Source organism: Anolis sagrei, chromosome 4, assembly GCF_037176765.1.
Source record: "Anolis sagrei isolate rAnoSag1 chromosome 4, rAnoSag1.mat, whole genome shotgun sequence".
Taxonomy (NCBI): Eukaryota; Metazoa; Chordata; class Lepidosauria; order Squamata; family Dactyloidae; genus Anolis; species Anolis sagrei.
The window spans coordinates 143,323,994-143,345,663 of record NC_090024.1 but is presented as its reverse complement, the minus strand read 5'-3'; positions in this window follow the sequence as shown (position 1 = coordinate 143,345,663).

Here is a 21,670-nt window from a genome sequence, read left to right as displayed (position 1 = left end):
AACATTGCTCCCCCTGCCATTTCCTATATATATATATATATATATATATATATACTTTTTAAAATAATAAACTGAAACAAATAACTCTTACTTAAAAAAAACACACAATAAAATTTCCGAGGCTCTGCTCTAAACCTTTGTGAGAGATACAAAAGGTTTTGCCATAGTGTTCAATAAAAGTGCAGGTTTTGCATCAGTCCCATCTGCAATGACAGATGAAGGAGTTTCTCGTTGTTAGAAATGACTGCAACCAGTTGTGCCTCTCTCATTTTTTCAACCACAGAAGGTGGCCATATGGGAAACATTTGAGCACAATTGAAGCAACCAAGTGTGTGTTTGTGTGTGGGAGAAAGGAACTGGATTCATGGTTATCTCTTTAAATGAAAATGTGTCCTTTGTAAAAGAGAGAGAGAGAGAGAGAGAGAAGAAAGGAGAAGGGACAAATGCAGAATTGGTGTATGGCTCTAATCAGGTAGATTTGTGAAGCATGTAGGGTAAAATAGAGTGACTGGAGGTAGTGACATTAATGTGGGTTCATTTACACATACACAGAAACCCTTGCCTGTCCCAAGTTGATTTGTGTCAGCAGCTAAGCCTTCCTAAGTTGCCAGAAAAGTGTCAACAGTAATCGCCCCTACATAATGTTGACCCCTTCAGAGTTTGGATAGTCCTAACTTGAAGAGAAGTAAACAAAGGGATTAAAATGTCCTGCCAGATGCTTGCTCACAGTTGAGATTACCAATTGTTAATCCCGACAATATTGGGCCATATATTCAAGACCTAACAGGCAGACAGTCCTCTGGCATACATGAGGTCAGGATGAGCTGTTTCACTATAGGTTTAGAGGAATTGCTTAACTACTCTTAAGTTATCTGCCAGCAAATGAAATGGAAATTGTCCAGATTAATACCACAAGTATCAGATATGTGATATGCAAGCATCAGAGAAAAGATCTTTTAGAAATATGAGCAATGGGACATTTTCCTGAAGAATATTTTAGTGCCAAATTTCAAAAAAAAAATATCTTGTGCAGCTAAACAAAATGCTTATTTAATTACTCAAGTGCTTAGTTAATTTTTATGCGTTTTGCAATTATTTAGTTACGCATACAGTGGGTCCTTGATATTCATAAGGATTTGATTCCACAACCCTCTAAAATCAATGAATGCTCAAGTCCCATTAGTACAATGTCATGATAAAATGGTGCCCCTTATATAAAATGGAATAATCAAAGTTTCCTTTCTGGATTTTATTTGAAATATTTTCAAGTCATGGATATTAGGGTATCCATGTATCTGAGGGACCGCCTCACCCCCTACCAACCCCAGAGATCCCTCCATTCTGAGGACCAAGATCTATTGGAAGTCCCCAGTGTCAAGACCTTGCGTCTAATGGCAACCAGACGCAGAGCCTTCACAGCAGTGGCACCATCACTCTGGAATACTCTGCCACCTGAAGTTCGTGCCTTGTGGGACTTACTAGCTTTCCGCAGGGCATGTAAGACATACCTGTTTTGACAGGCTTTTAATGTTTGATATTGTTGTTTTTAAATTGTTTTAAATTGCTTTTAAATTTTGTTAGATTTTAGCTATTCTTGTAAGCCACTCCGAGCCCCAGGGGAGTGGTGGCATATAAGTTTAAATAATAAATAAATAAATAAATATTAGAATACATAGATACTAGGGCTGGTCAATTCGTTTCGTTAATTCGTAATTCGTTAAAAAATTCGTTAATTTTTGAATTACGAAACGATTACAAAACTTTTTTTTAACCTGGAAGTGTTTTTAAATATCGAAACGGCAGGCGCCAAAAAATTTTGTATTTCCGTCCATTTCGGAAATACGTAAGATGGCCGCCTGCCGATGCTTGCTGGGAGCTCTCCTCTCTCGGCGCCGGCTGAGTAAGCGAGCGAGAGGACGAGCGAGAGGGGCGAGCGGGCAGCGAGCGAGAGGGGCGAGCGGGCAGCGAGCGAGAGGGGCGAGCGAGCGGCGAGCGAGCGGCGAGCGAGAGGGCCCGCCAGAGTGAGTGCCTGCTTTCCCTCCTTAATAATAATTTTAATTTCTCCTCCCTATTCTACTAAATTAATAATTAAATTTAAAAAATATTTAAAAAATATTGAAAAAAAAGGGCGCCATCTTTACAAAATGTTTTGTAAATATTTACGAAATTTCGTAAATACCGAACTTTTTTTTTGGAAAATTTTGTAATTATTTTAAATATCGAAACAAAAAAACCCCCCAATTACAAATCGATTTTAGAAACAATTTTTTGCGTTGTTACCCAGGCCTAATAGATACAAAATATTTGGATATGGATGGCCAACTTAGTGTGTTATTTCCTACCTCTGCCTTTGCAGAAAGTCAGCAGAAAATGATCTAGGGAAATATATATATATCAACATAGATTGTTGTTATTATGTTCATTAAGGTTATATCTGACTTAGGTGAACCTCGGCAAGATTTATTTAGAGGAGGTTTGCCATTGCCTTCCCCTTGGGCTGGGATAGTATGACTTGCCTACAATCAATGAGTGCATTTCTGTGGCTGAATTAGAATTTAAAATCTGGTCTAGCCCAGTACTAAAAACACCACACTGCAGTGGACACACACACACTGTATTTCCTAAATTCTAATATGTATATCTCCCCCATATAAATATCTCTAAAAGCAGAATGTATCTTAGAATTGTAGGTGCTTTTTATATGTATAAATAAAGCTTTTACCCTGTTAGTTGTATGAAGAAATACATAATGTACTTGTGTGTGTGTATTTGTGTGTATCCTGGAAGATAAAGCAGAGTAACTTCACTTGCCATCAACTAAAGCTAGGTGAATCTGTCAGTTTTCTTTTCTCCTAGACCTGAAGTTGTTTAATCTCACATTCTTTCAGGCATATGAATGAAGTGATTCTCCAATTTTGGCAAGTGGTTATCAAAAATGAATTCAATAATAATTCATCCACTCCTACTGAGCAAATTCACCAGGTAAAGCTGTTCCCAGAATAAAAAGAACCCCATTGTACCTTTCACACATTTGTCTTTTAAATGTAAGGAATCTATATGGAAAAAGAAGAGATGTTAACCTCCATTTAAAATCACAAGCATAACTGAATACAAAGAAATTCAAACACTAATTTTTAAGAGGTAAACACTAAACACACATTCTGCATAAAATATTACTTTCTACACAAAAAATGATATTATAGAAATTTCATACATAAAATTTGTGCAGAATACATCTCAAAGTGTCAAGATCTTTGTCGGTCTTCCCAATGCTCAATAAATACGAGTTCTAGTAATTTAAAAATATTGTTGAATATTCTTTCAATTCCTAATCTTGCTTAAAATTGACTGTAGAAATGTGGTATGTAGAGATGGTAATTACTATGTTGTTGTTGTTCATTCATTCAGTCACTTCTGACTCTTCATGACCTCATGGACCAGCCCACGCCAGAGCTCCCACCATCCCCAGCTCCTTCAAGGTCAAGCCAGTCACTTCAAGGATACCATCCATCCATCTTGCCCTTGGTTGGCCCCTTTTCCTTTTTTCCTTCCATTTTCTCCAACATCATTGTCTTCTCTAAGCTGTCCTGTCTTCTCATTATGTGGCCATTATGTAATTACTATAATCCTCAATAATTATTAAAATACCTCAGCACTGACTAAAGTGGCTAAGCCTGATGGGAGTGTATGTGAAAAAAAAGGAAGATCATAGTAACCCATTCTCATGTTCCCTTGATTGAATAAACCAATGAACATAATTGTTCAAGCCAGAGGAGAATCAAAGCACTCCTGCTACCTTTGTATTGAGAGATAAGGTGCATTGCACAGATAGGTGGACAGAGATATATAAAGAAAAACACACCCATACACACTTGTATGCACAGTCTCAAAACCTGCAAAACATTCATGAATACTTTCACTTGATTCACTGTTTTCAGCACTGTGGTTGCTCCTTCAGATCCTTTGATACGTTAAACCAGCTCTTAAAGATGAAAGATGTGCATTCAGGCAACACTATTTTCATTTCAACATCCTGGCTCCACTATGGTAACATTCTGTGTTTTCCTTCTCTGATCTGCCATGTCAATCAAGACAAAATGAGATTCTGAATCTTTTACTTGCCATTAGCTAGGAACACTTGTACAGGCTGGGAACGCAACCATTTACACATACATGCCTAACTACCAAAGCCTTTGCTGTCAATAAAATTGAAGGGATGTCATTCTCTACCCCATAATAAACATAGAGTCAATTTATCAAGAAGATTTGGGGAGAAAGTATAGCATGGCATTCATACACAAGAGCACTGAGACTTCACATAAAAGATTAAAGGATTACTTCCACCTCAGAAACCCTTCTCAACTGAAGACTCAGCAAGCCTTTGTTATCATCAGTGCCTTTTAGTTTTCTAACTGACTTTCCTTTCTATTATTTTGCATAAGGAACAGCATTTTTCCAAGTGGTCAATAACAGATGTACTGACAATGCGGTTAGAATTAATTCAGGTTCTACCATGACATTCTCTATTGCATCTCATTAAAGTTCCTTTGCAATCTAATCATTTTTGCATATCTTAAAATTGTTTTTACTCTTTCTTTTGTCTTAAAATTAATCCCTCCCTCCAACCGTTTAGTTTATATCTCATCCTTCTTCCAAAATTGGGGTTCAAAATGATTTTGAATAACAACAACAGATAAAGATGACAACACACAAAAAAAGGATATTAAAATGGTGTAGCAATAAAGAAATGATGCATCCTCTGATTAAAAGACCCTTCATAAAATTCTGGAATTGGAATGAACTGCAAAGGCTTTCAAGGACTTCACCAAAAAGCCCAGATGAAGCAGTCCACTTTGCTGGGCTCCACGATGAAAGAGGGAGCAGCGAGACAAATCTGTCACCCTGTATGCAGTAACATGTAAATGGTTGTAGATCACATGAGTGCCCAGATAAGGGAGGCAATAAATACTTGAACTGGGTGAGCTTTGCTTGACAGAGAGGTCCAGAGTTGTGATGCTACTGTTGAAAAAGCTCGGCTGCTGTAACTGAAAGGCCCTCCTGTCAAGACAGATTTCTTTACATTTCATTATTCTCCCTTTGATAAACAGCAGCTGTGTGAACTGATTCAATTGGCAAGAGTTGTCATTCGAAATGATGCTAGGTCATCATGAATGCTTTGTTTGTAGTACAAGGTCTGTGATGGCGTGTCCACACACAAAAATCATAACCCAAATCCTCACTCACACATAGAAGTTGGGATCTTAGTCTAGGAGGTTTTGATATAAATAAAAATGCGTCTCTTAGTTGGGTTTTTAGTTTGCTATGTATCAGAATATAAGACTTTACAATATGAACCCATTATTCCACTTAAATCACATTATCATTGATGATGGTTATATACTGGGCTTTGATATTGCACCTCTCTTCATTAGCATAATTGCACTGATTTGCTAATTCATGGTCCCACAATACCACAGCTGCAAATTCTACTTTCCCATACTATTGCTGTTTCTTCCATTTAAAAATTTTAATTTTCAGTGCAATTGCATATTTCTTGCATGTAATAACAAAAACGGAGCTTACCTCATGCAATAAGGTCCATGATATAATTCACCTTTTTACAGGTTGCTGCCATGGAAGTTCGGTATGTTTATTTATTTATTATTTTTGCTGATGAAATTCTGATTGGAAGAGCTGTTGAATAGATCACTGGCAACCAATGTAATGTTAATGTTACTTATACTGAATAATGCTAATTGATTTACTGCTCTAGTTTTGTAGTCATTTAAACTTTTTATGTCTTTCAAATGAGTTCTTACCAGTCTAATGGTACTATTATTTTGATTATGCCTTATGGCTAATGTGCTAATATTGTTTTTAAATTGTCTGTTTACTGCCCCAAGCCAATAATATGTGGAAAATGTGATATGTAACTAAAGCCCCATAATTTGGTATTTCAGCCATTGTACTGGGAACATGTTTGTCAGAACCAGCCACACAAGAAGCCATCTGCAAAATCTTTTGACTTCATTTTGCATGGATTAGCTTGCAACTGCTTACATTCCTTTGGCCCTTTGTGTTACATTGGTCCCACTGCTGGAAGCCTGTCAGCAAAAATGTCAGCTAACTGCTGTGACCCACCTTTCTACAACAATCATTGCCCTGGATTTACAGCAGGAATCAATGACTGATGGAGGATAAACAACTTATGGGAACTGCTCGTAGAAAAGCTGCTTCCTGAACATACTTTGAGAGATACTTCTGTACATTTCAAAGCATTCAGGAAAAGAAGATGCAGAAAAATGTATGTCTAGGCAATTCCCAAAATTTTCAGTTGATATAGTGTCTCATATCATTATCCAGACTATTGTTGTAAGCATTTCCATCAAACTTAAAAAGAAACATCCTTCTGATCTTGACACAAGATATGTTGGACTTTTTGTTGGTTTCATGAGGTTTGTGCATCTATTCATAAATCTCTTCCCATACTCTTCTTTGCCCATTATTCTTGGAACAGGGTAGGTATGGTGAAAGAGGTAACAAGTCTATATATTTTGAGTTATTGTATACACATGATTATTATACCTCACATGACTTCCATATGCAGCAAAGCTTCTAAATCACATAAGATACAGTGATGAGTATAACATTCTATTCACTTCAGAAAGTACACCTAGCATACTGGGCTGGGCTTGAGCATAGCTGGTTAATCATCATCAGCAATACATCTTACCAATCAAAAAGTTGGCAGTTCAAAACCTGGGTCAGGATGAGCACCTGACGTTCAGCCCAGCTTACTGTCCACCTAAGCAGTTCAAAAACAGCTGTGAGCTGTGAGTTAGGCACCTCTTAAGGGGGGAAGTATTTTATGGCACCATAAAAGAAATACCAAAAAAAAAAATGCTGGTGATCAAAGGATGGGGGAAGTCTGTGATCAAGGCTCTTTGTCATAGAGGATGGAGCGACAACACCCCCCCCCCCCCGTGGTCGGAATCAAACACTACCTCCAGGATGCCAAAGTTGGAAAAAATGCTGACATAATACATCTATCTGTTGTCTGTCCTGTTTGTTTAATAGCACTGAATGTTTGCTGTGTATGTGTTCTGCTATCAGCCCTGAGTCCCCTTCGGGGTGTGAAGGATGGAATATAAATGCTGTAAATAAATAAAGAAATAAATAAGTAAATAATACTGACAGCAAGTAAGAGTAGAGTTGAAAACAACTAATTGTAAATACATTGATTCTTATATTTAGATCCTTTCCCAAGCATAATTATATTACCATTATACCTTAATAATGTAGAATGGCACTCCTTTTATACAGGTTACTGTAATATTTTAATTGTTTAATTGTTTGTATGGTTTTATTGTTACTGGATGTGGCCTTCTGTTGATGATGACTGGGTGGACAGCATGAGACTTGCTTGGGTCCCACAGGTCATAGTTTTTTTAGCATTCACACTGGAAAAAACCCTATTTATTTATTTATTTATTTATTTATTTATTTATTCCATTTATATACCACTTTTCTCAGCCCTCAGGCGACTCAAAGCAGTTTACAGTAGCAAAATTCAATGCTTGAACATTATAAAACAAATTAAAACAATTAAAAACCACAGCATCAATATACAAACATTACAAAGTCAATACTACATAACTCATGGCATCTCTTAGTTAAAATCAAGATCCAAATTCATCATCCAGTCGTTCCATGTTCCAATATTTGTTACACTGCCTTTTCGAATTACATTTGAGAAATGTGACAGAGAAGAACCGTTACTTTCAAAAATTGCAATGGCAATGGTATGTCACTACTGCTTGCCTCCTAGCAGTAATCAGTTACAGCAATGATAAATAGCTACTGCCTTCTTAAATCTCTGTAATTAATTACTTTTAAAAGCATTTTTCATCTGCAGATAAGGAGTAGGTTGCATAACTGTCCAAATGTGTTCAAGGAAATTAGAAATATACCCAGTGGCCATATCCCCTTAACACTGGCACACATATACACTGACCTTGGACCATAGTGGATGTGAAATCACCATTAAAAAGTAAGGCCCTTTATATGTGTACTGTACAACTCTGATGATCTCTGAGGCTTTTGATTGTGAGAAGACCCTATAAATGTATGTCTCTTTTTCATTAATGTTGACCATCAGCACCTTTACATGTTCAATTCCAACATTTGAGTGATTTATTCTTGAAATAGTTCTATATTTCTGGTGTAGGATGAAAACCAGAAAGTTCTTGATGCAAATTTCTATAGCAAATTCCCTAGACAGCAATTAACACAGTAGCCTAACTTTTGCAATGTGGGGGCTTTAACATACTGCCCACTTTCCAGAGCCATTTGGATTTATGGAATGATGCATATAAAACCATGTGAAGCACTACCTCAATACCAGGTCTTGTTGTATCTTTGCTAACTTGTCTTTTCTGTGATATACATAATCATTTGATAAGAGAGCCAGCTTGTAGTGAATGGCCATAAAATATTATTTAAAAAGTTCTTTTTTCTCATTTTGTCTCCCCAGACTAAATTTGGCAAGTTTAATATGTGAGACACTCATTTGTTAGTTATGACATTTTCTTAAATTAGGTCTTTAGCTGAAACTTCCCTCCTTAAGGTTTTTAAACCCCGCTGTGTTTTCCAGAGCCTAAGCCTATTAAGCACCTTTCATTTGATACTAAATTGCAATCTAGTCTGAAATGAAGCGCTCAAGGGTGCTTTTGAAATTTGGTGCGGAGTACAGGGCGACCAGTATAATAATTACTTTTATGAATACAGAAACTTCAGGACAAGTTTTGAAAAATACCCTATTATATTCTAAGAGCTAGTGGTCACTATATCATCAGCGTCTGGCTACATCTATTACTAATCACATTTACTGCGAAGTTATCTTTATTGAATGTTCAACATTTTGATTATAAATGGTTCAAAATGTGCTATTTATTGTTTTTAAGAGAGTCAAATTAAGTCAAATGTAAAATACGACTCCTGTACCTGTGGAACCAATATATGTGGTTTTGGTTACCCACATCTGAAAATATATGTTCTTCCTAGACATTTCTAGGTCCTTTAGTGCAATTTGATGCTATGCTTTAGACCAGGGGTCCCCAAACTAAGGCCTAAAACTAAGTTATTTACCCAGCCCCCACCCTGAACTATGTGCGTTATCACACTAGAGATGAAAGGGTAGGCAAAGTGTATGCATCCAATTTGAAATCCTGGGTCTGCCTCCTGCAGAATCCTGGGGCTTGTAGTTTAGTGAGTCCCAGGACCTCTCTGGTTGAGCATATTAAAGGCTGCTCTCCTAATCTACAAGCTCCAGAATTCTTCAGGGGGCAGACTTGTTCTTCATTTTAAATATTGTATTGTTCTTTCACATTTTGTTTGCACTACAAATAAGATATGTGCAGTGTACATAGGAATTTGTCCATGTTTTTTTCCCAAGTTATAGTCCAATCCCCAAACAGTTTGAGGAACTTTGAATTGGCCCACTATTGAAAAAGTTAGAGGATCCCTGCTTTAGACAGAAGTAGTTCATTTCAATAGGACTGATTGTTATCCATAGTTTTATGTTTTCATCAGGCCCGTAGCCAGGATTTTGATTCGGGGGGGGGGGGGGATGAGTCTGGGTGAAAGAGGGTCTACCCTAGCAAACCTTTTGTATCGTTACTCCAATACCCCCATGCATATGGGATATATTGAGAATGGTGATCAGATCATGATATTAATAAACATAACAGTTTAAATAATGCACCAGTAAGGCCTTCTTGCGGACCACCATGAGAATTTCGGGGGGGGGGGGGGCTGAAGCCCCTATACCCCCCCCCCCCCCCCGGCTGCATGCCTGGTTTTCATAGAAAGTCTAGGACTTTATTTCTCATGGATACAGGCTTCATATTGCATCTTCTAATTTCCCAAATAATGTATTTGGTTTTATTTCCATTTGTGCACTTGATTTTGAATGTTGTTTTTTTTAAATCTTTGAGGCAAAAAATAATTAGAAGTTGAGACATGAAATTGCCACCTATTATTATATGTACCAGTATGTCATATGATTGTTATTACAGGTCCTTTTTCAGATGGTCAATCCATTGGATTGTACAGTAGAAAGATCAAAGATGAGGAGAGTGTCTTTTTTTAGTGGCATCCTACCTCTCCCTAGGCAGGGTCCCTTGGCATCCCACCTCATGGGGTTAGTACCATAGTTCCAAGCTAAGATCTGTTCATTTTGCCAGGGAATAATTCCTGTCATCTACATACTACCATTTTGGTCCTCAAAACATCCTCGTAGTCAACTTTCGTGTCCTTCACCCTTCTCTTAAAAATCTGTATGCTGCTCATAGTTGAAACACTCCAGCCAACAAACTTGCTGCTGCTCCTGAAGGTTTTAGACTGCTTAGCAATGCACAGATAGTGGTAAATAAATAATTGTCACTTTTCTATTTCCTCTTTGGTGTCCTGGAAATGTTTATGTCTGTACACCAAGATGATAAACCTCTGCATTTCATCAGAAGTAGAAAGATCAATGCAGTTTCAAAATATTGGATTGGCTCAGAAACACAGCCAAATTACTTTCCCTCTCCCATCATGCAGGTGGATTAAGGTAACTAACAATAATGACTTTATCACATTGGCAAAATTACCTGTCCTATGATGGTTTGAACTCACTTCAGATACGGAGTCTGCTGGATTCCATCACACAAGTTGGATCTACTTCCAGCAGGACTCCATGCCTGAAGTGAGGTCAAACTGTTGTAACAGGCAGCAGCTAGAATACCAAAGGCTTCCCGTGTTTCATAGAGAAGATGGGAAAGCCGGGCAGTGATACTTCTCCCCATAGGATGAGACAAGGGCGCAGGGTGATGTGTTTACTGTGCCCCATTTCAGATCACATTTGTCACAATCCATGGTGAATCCCCTTGCTATTGCTCACAAGTTTGACCCCAATGTGATTACTTAGCAACAAAGGAGACACTATTCATGGAAAATATACAATTTGTTTTCTGGAATAATTGGGTTGGTGTTATCTCGCTACTTCTCTGAAATTTCAGATAAACTTGTTTTATATATTTCAAAATACAGTATCAAGTACAACACATTACTATTTTCTTGTTGCTTTACATTTGGTGTTCACTGGAATAAATTCAATAAACAATTTTATTTGAAGGTGTCTGGAGTTTAATAACACTTAAAATACAAAAGTATCTTTATGGTAGAACATCACAGTTCAGAATATTAGAATCTGATTAAATTGGTTTGCCTAAAAGGGCCCACCACATAATATTTAATGTATAGTCTGCCCTCCACGTCTGTGGGTTTAGTTTTCGCAGAATTCATTAATAGAGTGTTATCTCTAGGAATCTCTAGGTCTTTCAGGGTAAATCTCTAGGCAGCTTCTGCCAAAGCTGATAACACCTCTCTATGAATTTCTAGGTCCTGTGGTGTTGTTCTTGAAGATCTAGAGATTGCCAGAGAGCTGTTCTTCCAGATAGAAATATTAGTATTTTTTATTTGTGCTTTTCTCACTTTCACTTTAACAGGGTTCCTGCATCACAACTCCCATGAAAGTGGAGGGCGTGCAGCAGGGGTCCTCAAACATCTTAAACAGAGGGCTAGGTCACAGTCACTCAAACTGTTGGAGAGCCAGATTATAATTTGAAAAAACAAACAAACCATAAATTAATTCCTATGCACACTGCACATATCTTATTTGTTGTGCAAAAAAACCCCAGGTGATGCAGGGAGTGGGATGATGGGTTCCCCATGCCTGGCCCCACCAGATTCACCACGATCTGTGGCGAATCCTTTACTTAATGTGATAAGGTCCTTAGGATATTTATTAGATTATAGTTCTGCTATGGTTTAATATTTTTCACATTATACATGATTTTATATTATTTAAGTTGCTTTATGTGATTCAAGCTACAATCAATATTTAAAATTGTTCTAAACTGTTTTAATTCTTTATGGTTTTTTAAAATTCTGCTTTGATGTCAGTCAGATTACAGATACATCTCATGCTTGCTAGTATATTAAACTATCAACTCAAAGTTTTTCAAGCATGTTCCATATTTTTAAGTGAAATTCTGTTTTGATCTTTGCATTAGAATATATGTTTTAAGAAAATCCTAATGAATTCACACATAAAGATACCTGTAAAAAGTTTGGATTCAGTCTACAGTATAATGTCTTTACAATCCAACATAAATGGGAAATCCTATAGACCTCTAAAGCATGCAGAACATTTTCTTTGCCTCATTTTATCCTGTTGGATGAGCTCATAGTATCAGGCATGTCATGCTATACCTTGCCCTATATGCCCTTGAGAGACGGCATCTCAACATTCCTTTAGGAATGTAACATCTTTGCTCTAAAAATGCTCTTCCTAAGTAGCATACAGTTGAAAAAAATCTAGCAAATCTTGATATTTCCTTTTGATTATAGCCTTAAATCAGAATTATGCTTCATCCTCCTTCTTTTAAAAAACACAAAGAAAAAGAAAACCTACCTACTGTGAAATAGAACATTTAATGAAGCTGGCTGTTATAATGATTCTCAATAGATTATAAAATACTATCTTCAGACATCCTGGTAAAACAGGACCTTATCTTAGCTTGCATACTAACTAAAATTAGTTGGCATATATATCCACATGAAATAGATGAAAGAATTACAGGAGTTTCTGGTTGAATTCAAACCATACCTGATGATAGGAGAACTGAATATTTTAACACTTGTTGTTGCTGCTGTGGTTGTTGTTTTATGCCTTCAAGTCATTTCCAATTTATGACAACCTTAAGGCAACTCTATCTTTTTATATTGTTGATTTTATATTGTTGGTTTATATTGTTGTTATTGATACTGTTGGCATTGAATTGTTGCCTGTGTTAGCCGCCCTGAGTCCCCCCTCGGGGGGGGGGGGGGAAGAAAGGCGGGGTAGAAATGGTGTACATAAATAAATAAATAAATAAATATCTTAACAAGATTTGTTCAGAGTGGGTGGTGACAGGCCAGAATTTAAACCAACTGTGTGCTCATCCACACTGGCAGCTTAATTCAGGGCTAGTCAGGAGCAGGAATGCAGCACTAGCCTTGGAGACTTTGGAGGAAGTTACACACACACTCCATCACCAAACTGCAGCAGTGTGGCTTGATATTGCTTTGGCCTTATTATCTGTGTTGCCATTACTGTTGTTAGATAGCCATGGAGCTCTATGGAAATTCCTGGCTATTATGGGAGGGCAATGCTGACTTCAGTAGTGGCACCAGTACAACCAGGGAGATGAGCACTTGGAAAAGGGGATGGTGGCAGCAGTCCATGTGGACAGCAGACTGATCTGCATGAGTCTTGATTTTATGGTTCACACTGTGCCAAAGCCACAGGATTGCACTAGAGTTTCAGCCAAACTCCGAAGCACCCTCCTCCAACTTCTTTCAACACTGGGCATAAACCAGATCATGATAAGCACTCGATGTTTCATAATGTTGTGGAGACATCTGGAAGTGACTGCATATTGAGTAGAAGCTATTAAGTCAATATAGAAAATCCCTGCGACATAAGCTCTTTTTACTGTTAACCTAAATCTACATTTCACTGATTTTAATGATGTTGTTTCAGTAAGACCTCAGGAAAAGTTAAAATCCAATGGGTTGTGGTGGAATTTCACAGTAAAAAAAATGAGACCCCAACACAAGCAGAACATTTTCTCTGGTGGCCTTTTGCCAAATTGAGATAAAGGATCCAATGTAGGAAGCAAACAAGCATACCCACTCCTCCTGATTTATTCACTAGAATGCAAAGATTTGTCTTTATCTCATCTGCAAACTCCAGATTGTAATGAGGAATCTAGGAATCTTGTACATGGGATTTCAATCATGTCTTCCTCTTCCTTATTTCTGTTCTGTTCTCACTAAATGTTAAGCAATGTATAGAGTTTATGTGGTGGAGGCCTGGGAAATGATCACATCCTTCTCACACTGTTCTTCTTCCGAAACATTGCCATAGCAACAGGATGGGACCAGACTATATGGCTATCATGCTGTGAAGGCAATGTTTGAACTGGGCCTAATGTTTCTATTTAAACCTATACTCATTAGACACCTGGACCACGTGGAAACAGCTCCTGTTCAATGCTCACAAGATGCATTCCCATGTAACTTGGGAGATTAGTTCTTCAGAATTGTGCAATGGGTGAAATTATTAGTTCTGTTGAGGTCAGGTTTCAGGGGACAAACTTATGGATTTTGATATGTCCCATTGATAAGTGAAGGGTTGTTCCCCAGAGAGGGGAAAACACCAGCACCATCTAAGAGGGTCAAACATACCTGCCAGTTGCCACCACTATTTTTCCACCGAGGCATTAAAAAACTGCTATAGCAGAAGAGAAAAAAAGGGTTGGTGTTCCTTTTAGGTTCTGCTGGATGGACTAAGCTCTTGTTTTTGACTACTCTGCTCAGAGTAGAGGGTGGTTCCTTTTTAAAAATAAGAATTAAGGAACAGCATTTGTTTTGACCCATGAATAAATTGACCCAGGTTTTTGGATAGATTTTTTTTGACCAAAATTTCTAGACTTACACAGGTGTATATACAGTATTTTCTTTTTCACACTAAATAATTGTGCTAGTTGATGCAGTGTAATGTGCACTCACTCCTGCCAAGTTATGGTTGGATGGGTCTTTTTCATAATTGATTTTGAATCTCTCTTCATGTCTTGCTTCCTTTTGCTCCAGATTCCCCCATACCTGCCCCTATTACTTTTTCAAGCATAGGGGTTGGAACCACCAAACCTTCCAGATGTTTTGGGGCTACACATCCCAGATGTACTAGTTAGCCTAGCAAATTGCAATGGATGATGGGATTTACAGTTCAATAACATTATAAGAACCCTATCATAAAGCTTCCCATCCTCAAACTAAAGAATGGTGGCCCATATCTATAACACTAGCCAACACACATTTTGGTGCCTCAAATGTTAGTTCTATTTCTTTTTTATATAATCTTTATTAGGGGGGATTATGAAAAGGGGTACATTAACTGTGAAATTTGCATTTACTTTACATAAAAACATATATATCACTAAGCCAAAGAGAGAGAGAAAAGGAAGAAACAAGAAAAATAAAAAAAAGAGAGAGAAGAGAGATTAAAACCACATACACACACACAATGCAATGAGATGTAGGTTTATGTTATGTAGTCCTCTATTTAGCCCCTGGAATCTTCTCAGCTTCCTCCTTCTGTGTCGCATCTTCTGAGGAATCTTCTAATTGGGGACCAGTTGATTCTTGCCCTCTGTTGAGCTCTTAGGTCTTGTGTTAAACTGTCCATATTTATTACATCAGATATTTTAAGTGTCCATTCTTCAATTGTTGGGGAGTCTTTAGATTTCCATTTCTTTTCATTCACTGTGGCGACTATTCTCGCCACGGTGACCATGTGGAAAAAGAGTATATCCTTATTTTTGTCAATTTCAAAGTCTAGTATCCCTAAAAGGTAGTACTCTGGTTTTAGTTCCATTTTTATGTCTATTGTTAGTTCTATTTCTTGATATACTTGACTTTCTGTTTTCAAAAATGATACTACTTTTTCCAATCAACTCTAGTTTTTGAAATACAGAACATTATGCCGTATAACAGTTGCTCATAAAAAACACGATAATCACATCTAGGAAACTAAGGGCCCATACAGACAGTACCTTTATCGTGGTATTTACTGCAATAAAGGAGGGGCTGTCCAATGTTCTGGACAGTCCTGAATTAATTCGCTACAAACCAGGAAAACCCTGATTTGTAGCGAATTAGTTAAATAGTAGGTTTATTCCACGCCTTCTTGGAACATGGATACTCCTGGGATAAAAGCCTGTCTGGATCTGCTTTAGAGCTGTTGCGGTCTATCCAATGCAATTTTCTTAATCAGTGTCCTAAATAATCCCAGAAACAGGCCTAAAAATCAAGACAACAAGAATTCTTTTTTTGTACTGTCAAAGGCTTTCATGGCTGGAATCACTCAGTTCTTCTTCTTTTTTTGGGGGGGGGGGGGGAAGGGGAGATGGGCTGTGTAATTTAACGAAGTAGATAGTGAAGGCAAAACATACATGGTGTTGTGTGCTTGTCTTTGCTGAAACAATATTACAAGCATATTAAACATCTTGGAACAGGGCTTTAAAAATAGAAACACAGTCATTGGTACCACTTTGGCTATTTGCCAGGGGAGAAAAATTGCTTGCTCTGCAAAAAACCCAATTTGAGCCCTAGGGATCTATAATTTCTGTGAAGAATGATATATTGATGTTCAAGGAGACAGAGACAGAGGCAGTGGGAGATGGTTTGGGTTGTGTGACCTTCTTAAACATAGTTCCTGCTTTTGGCTGTTATTAATAAATTTAGTCCATCTGTTTGTCTTTCAGGGCTCATTTATGAAATTTTCCTGTTAAATTCCACAGTTTAACTATTCAGTGTGCTAAAAATTGCTTAATTTGAACTTTCCAGAGTCTTCCACCATTCAATTTGAGTAGGTTCTAGTACGTAAAGGACATGGTTGAATTGTCAGCCTGAAAAAAAAACTTTCTATTAAACTCGCTAGAATAGAAAGCAACCCCCAAATCAAAGGGGGCAATGAAGTCTATTTCCTTTGACCATGAAGACAAAGAGAGTAATGTGTTTTTCTTTTTAAACGTCATACACCTGATAAACTTAAATCTGAGAAAATAATCTATGAGATACAGAAAGGAACTGCATTGCCCATATATGACACTCAAATCACCTTTGAACCTCTCTTTTATTATTTATACAGATATATCTGATTGTTCATGAGATTTTTTAGGGAACACATAACTTCCTTGAAGTAGCATATCTGGCTACCAGTCCATTTCCAGGCAGAATTCAAAATGCTGATCATGACCTGTAAAGCCCTACATCCAGACTATCTGGAAGATGACGTATCCCAATATGAGATTGCCCAAGTCCTACAATTCACAGAAAGGGGCTTCATTTTCTTCTTCTTCTTCAGCCATATTCTTCTCAGGCCCCTATCTACATTGCTAGATAAAATCCAGATTATCTGCTTTGAACTAGATTATATTAGTCTACAATGACATATAATCCAAAGTGGATAATCTGGATTTTATCTGGAAGTGTAGATGGAACTTCAGGGTACTTCCAGACAGCACCAAAATCCACACTAAAATGAATTTTAAAAACCCGCTTTTGCATTCTCACTCCCTACAAAAAACCCTGGGGCTGTGTAGTTACATACTATCCCAATTAAAAGTGGGATGGCATGCAGTCTCTCCAACCCCCCTCAATTTACCCCTAAAAATGAAGGAAAACGGACCATCATTGCCTCATGCCAAGATGAAGGAAAGTTCTGGTGGCCAGGTACATTTTCCTTAATTTTTAGGGGTAAATGGGGGGCTGGGGGGAGAGGTGTTATCTAATTCCTCCGGGCTTTTGGAAGCCCAAAGAAGTGATATGGAATGTGAGGACTCACCCGCAGTGTCGTAGTACAGCCTGAGACTGATGGGTTCACTGATGGTTTAGAGAGAATTGTGGGATTTCCTGTGGGGTTTCCTGGGGCACAAAGTGATGAAGCTTTAAATCAGGGAAATGATGGTTTTCTTTAGGAGAAACCTGACTCAAAAAGTGTAGGGCTTCAAGGTCAGTCAAAGGAGCCAGAAACTGCAATGTTAAATAAGGAGTCGGGCAAAGAGCTAAGTGATACGGAAGGAAAAATCACTTGGAGCTACAGAGATCAACAAAAATCTTCATTTACAGATTAGAGCAGAAAATAGACAGCACCGGTCAGAGCAATTATGTGGGAAAGTTGGGGAGAAAATTCATGGGAAAAGAAATGACTTCATGGGTGCTTATTAATCAGGAAGATGTTTGCCTAAGGGTTAGTTCAGGGAACATACTGAGAAACTAAGCCTGGGTTCTCTGTTTTTTTTGTTTTTGTTTCAAGTCAAGCCTTGGTTTTGAATTTAAGTATCCTGGAAGTTCTCTATGTTCTTGATTTTGTATTCCTGCTCAAGTTTTACTAAGTAGACCTTTTGCCTGTGGACAAAAGATTTTTAAATGCAGTATTATTTCTTAAAAACTATAGTTTTATCTTGTTTGTAATTGTTCAAAATAATTGCTTTAAATGTGTTACTTGTTTGATATTTTTAAAGTATTTGTTCTGTATGTTTTTTTTGTTTCAGGTTATATTTTAAGATGCCTTAGTAAAAAAAAATAGAATATTAAATCAATCAATATTTGTAATGTTATAGGACTCTGCATTTACAGTTCTAATGAAACTGAAAAGCTGAAGTCTTGAAGTCAACTGTCTGAAAATGTCCCAGGAGCCATAATTTAAACAGATGGGGAGAAGCATCCATCAAATTGGTGATATATAAATAGAGTTTACAACCCCATTTGAATGGCAATTGTAAAGGCATGTAGTATTTACTATCAGACAATAAAATTGAAAGTAGAACTGCTCTGCACCTCATAATTTTAGAGATCTGGGAGTTACTTCCATGTCAACATGCAAAACTAAATTAAAATGGTTAGGAGTCAAACAATGGCATTCACAAAAACATATTCACAAAATCTGTTTTCCCTTTATGCACAAACATGGGATGATGACTGCCTCCATAACAGTATATGAACATATCCTTTTGGTTATATGGCTAAAAAAGTATCTTTTTGTTAATTTGATTCAAAAATATTTTTACATTTGGCATATGTGTTTAGAAGGCCGGGGCTCATATCTTGTAAGATGCCAGATGAATCATCTGCATTGCATAAATCCTGCATTGTGTAAATTCTCTGCACATAAAACAAATTGAGAAAGTCTAACATTTCAGAGAGACAAAGGACATATGCAGTGAGGAACGCTATTGAGGAAAACATCAATGTATTCATAAACTGAGATAATGTGTGTTTGAAGTTTAAAGCTTCCCTTTGAAATTTCCTTGTTCATAGATACCACCAGATGAATATAGTTACAAAATGTAGGCACTTTCATTATCTTGAAAAAAAATGACTGTGCCTCTTGCTTGCTTGCTCGTTTTTTTCTCATTTTGTTTGCAACTTGCTTTTGAGAAAATGTTCATCAAGCAATTTATATTAAATCACTCAGACATAATGCTTTACAAACAGCCTATGAAAATTATAATGAGTGTTGCTAATTAGTCAATCATCAAGCTATAATCACTTCAGGATAAATTAGGCTGTGGGAATTAGAGAAATTCACTGGTGCACTGGGGTCGGCATTTCTACCCTTTACTTTTTAACTTCAGCTGTATGTAGAAGGATATATTTCAAATTTTAATTCATATATTAATATTCCTGCTTTGTTAGTCACTTGAACACATACGCAGTGACTTCAAATCTTGCTTCCATTTGATAAGCTAATATGAGTCACAGTCCCCAAGAAGAGAGCTGTATTTCCAGCTGGAGACTGGCAGTTACAGAAGGTATACTAGGACTTTCCTAGGATTAGTATAATTCATCTTCATTTTTTTTTAACAAACTCTCTGTGTATTTTCATCAGCATCGTACACGGTCAACCCACATTCATAAATCAAAGACTTATACAAGTTCAGCCAATTTGATTCTTAAAGCTTGACAAAGTTGTATTGACCTGTTATATGTGTGCTGAATCATTCATAGAGCCAGAATTGGTTTGGAGTGACACTATGTGATGGTTATGAAAGTCAGCTTTTGCTTTCACATCCACTGGGGTTGGGGGTGGGAGGGAATTTGCAGTGAGAAACCACATAGTATTGTTATATTTGCATTAGGCTGACCTTGATATATTTTTGCAATTTTTGAGATGATCCTCTAGATCAGGCATGGGCAAACTTTGGCTTTCCAGGTGTTTTGGACTCCAACTCCCACAATTAGGAAGTTTTGGAGTCCAAAACACCTGGAAGGCCAAAACATCAGGAGGGCCGAAGTTTGCCCATGCCAGCTCCTTTGATCCCTTACCTGAAGATTAGGACCAATGTGGTGTATTTTACAACATCTGAACAACAATGAACCATACAAAGCAACATCTGGAAGTAAATAATCACCCACCCCAGATTTATGTATTTACTTATTTAGGAGTGTGTGTACATGAATGTAGGAGCTGCACAAGAATTGTACCTTCCTACCTCCATTAAGAAAAGATGCTCTCATATGCACCATAGCCACACACATACACACTTTATTTATTTCAAGCCCAGCCTAACTTTTAAAAGGGCAAAAACAAGAAGGCACTAAGGCTGGATCTACACTGCCCTATATTCTAGGATCAGATCCCAGATTTGCTTATCCCATATTATCTGGCAGTGTAGATTCATATAACCCAGTTCAAAGGAGATAATGTGGGATCAGATCCTGGGATTTAGGGCAGTGTAAATACAGCCTTACTCAAATGCATATTGTGTCACTAGTGTATTATTACATTCCACTGTCATATTATATTTTGTTGTTCCTTTTCATAGTAAAGGTTTTACTGTGAAGGTTAGAAATTTAGGCTCTTGTCAATAAGCTGTTTAGAATCATTGCATGAGTGATGTGGCTAAGAGGCTGTCGACATATGCTGACTCCATGAATTTCATAGGGTTTCATATGTCAGTCAGAGAAAATGCATCTAGAAAATCTCAATGAATTTCCATGTGGAACAAATCAAATCAAATCACAACAGACTTTTGCAACCTTTCTGTTTTAGGCTGGGTCTCATGCAACTACAACAAACATCTTCCATTCTGCCATAATATGGGGAGGAAAAATCAAGTGGTGATGAATTTGGAATTTTAATAGACTGCTATTAATCTTTTGTAATCCCTCCACTCACAACTGTGAATCTGGCATATCTGAATTTTGGCCTAATTATAAACCTCACTATAGCAGTGTAATTTGTCATGCAAACAGCTGTTTCTAGATACTCCACTAGACTGTTGTTGAGAAATAGGGATAGATTTGAAGTCTGTGGCAACTGACACATCATAAATTATTGCCGAAAGGGCATTTCCCTTTTTGTAGGATTTCAAGAAATTGGATTGGAGTAGACTCATTTTAAAAGAGGATATTTCCTAATACTTATTTTGAAATTCAGTTGTCATAATCTTTGTATGTTTGCTGGCTGGGTGGTTTTGGCTGTTATAATGAACAGGTAACAGTTTTAAAACTGTGATTAGTCCATATTTTGCTCTGTTCTCTTTTTATTTTTTATTGTTTTTATTAGGGTTTTCTGGTGGCTGTACATCAGTATATTTTGCTCTGTTCTCTACCCATTGCGAACAGATTCAGTGTGTCTAAAACTACTTTGACCTTGACATGCCTATCATTTCTGCGTTAATTCATACATCAGAAATTTGCAATTGGAAGAGACACAAGACTGGGATGGAAAAGAAAACACCTCTATGCCTATGACCTCTGGAAGGAGTGCTAAATCCAGCATCTAATTATGAAAAGAGAACCTATAGGGAGTACCCAAGCAAAGAAAAAGGGCAATAGAAACTAAAAGGGAGAGAAGAATTAGGGATAAACTACTGGTTTTGTTACTTTTAACTACATGACAGATTTATGAAAGATAATAAGAATTTCCTCAAAGCTATTCAGAACTGGAAAACATTTTTGAGATGGAGAATAAAGGACTAATTTCCAGAATACATTTTAGAATACAACTTAGAAG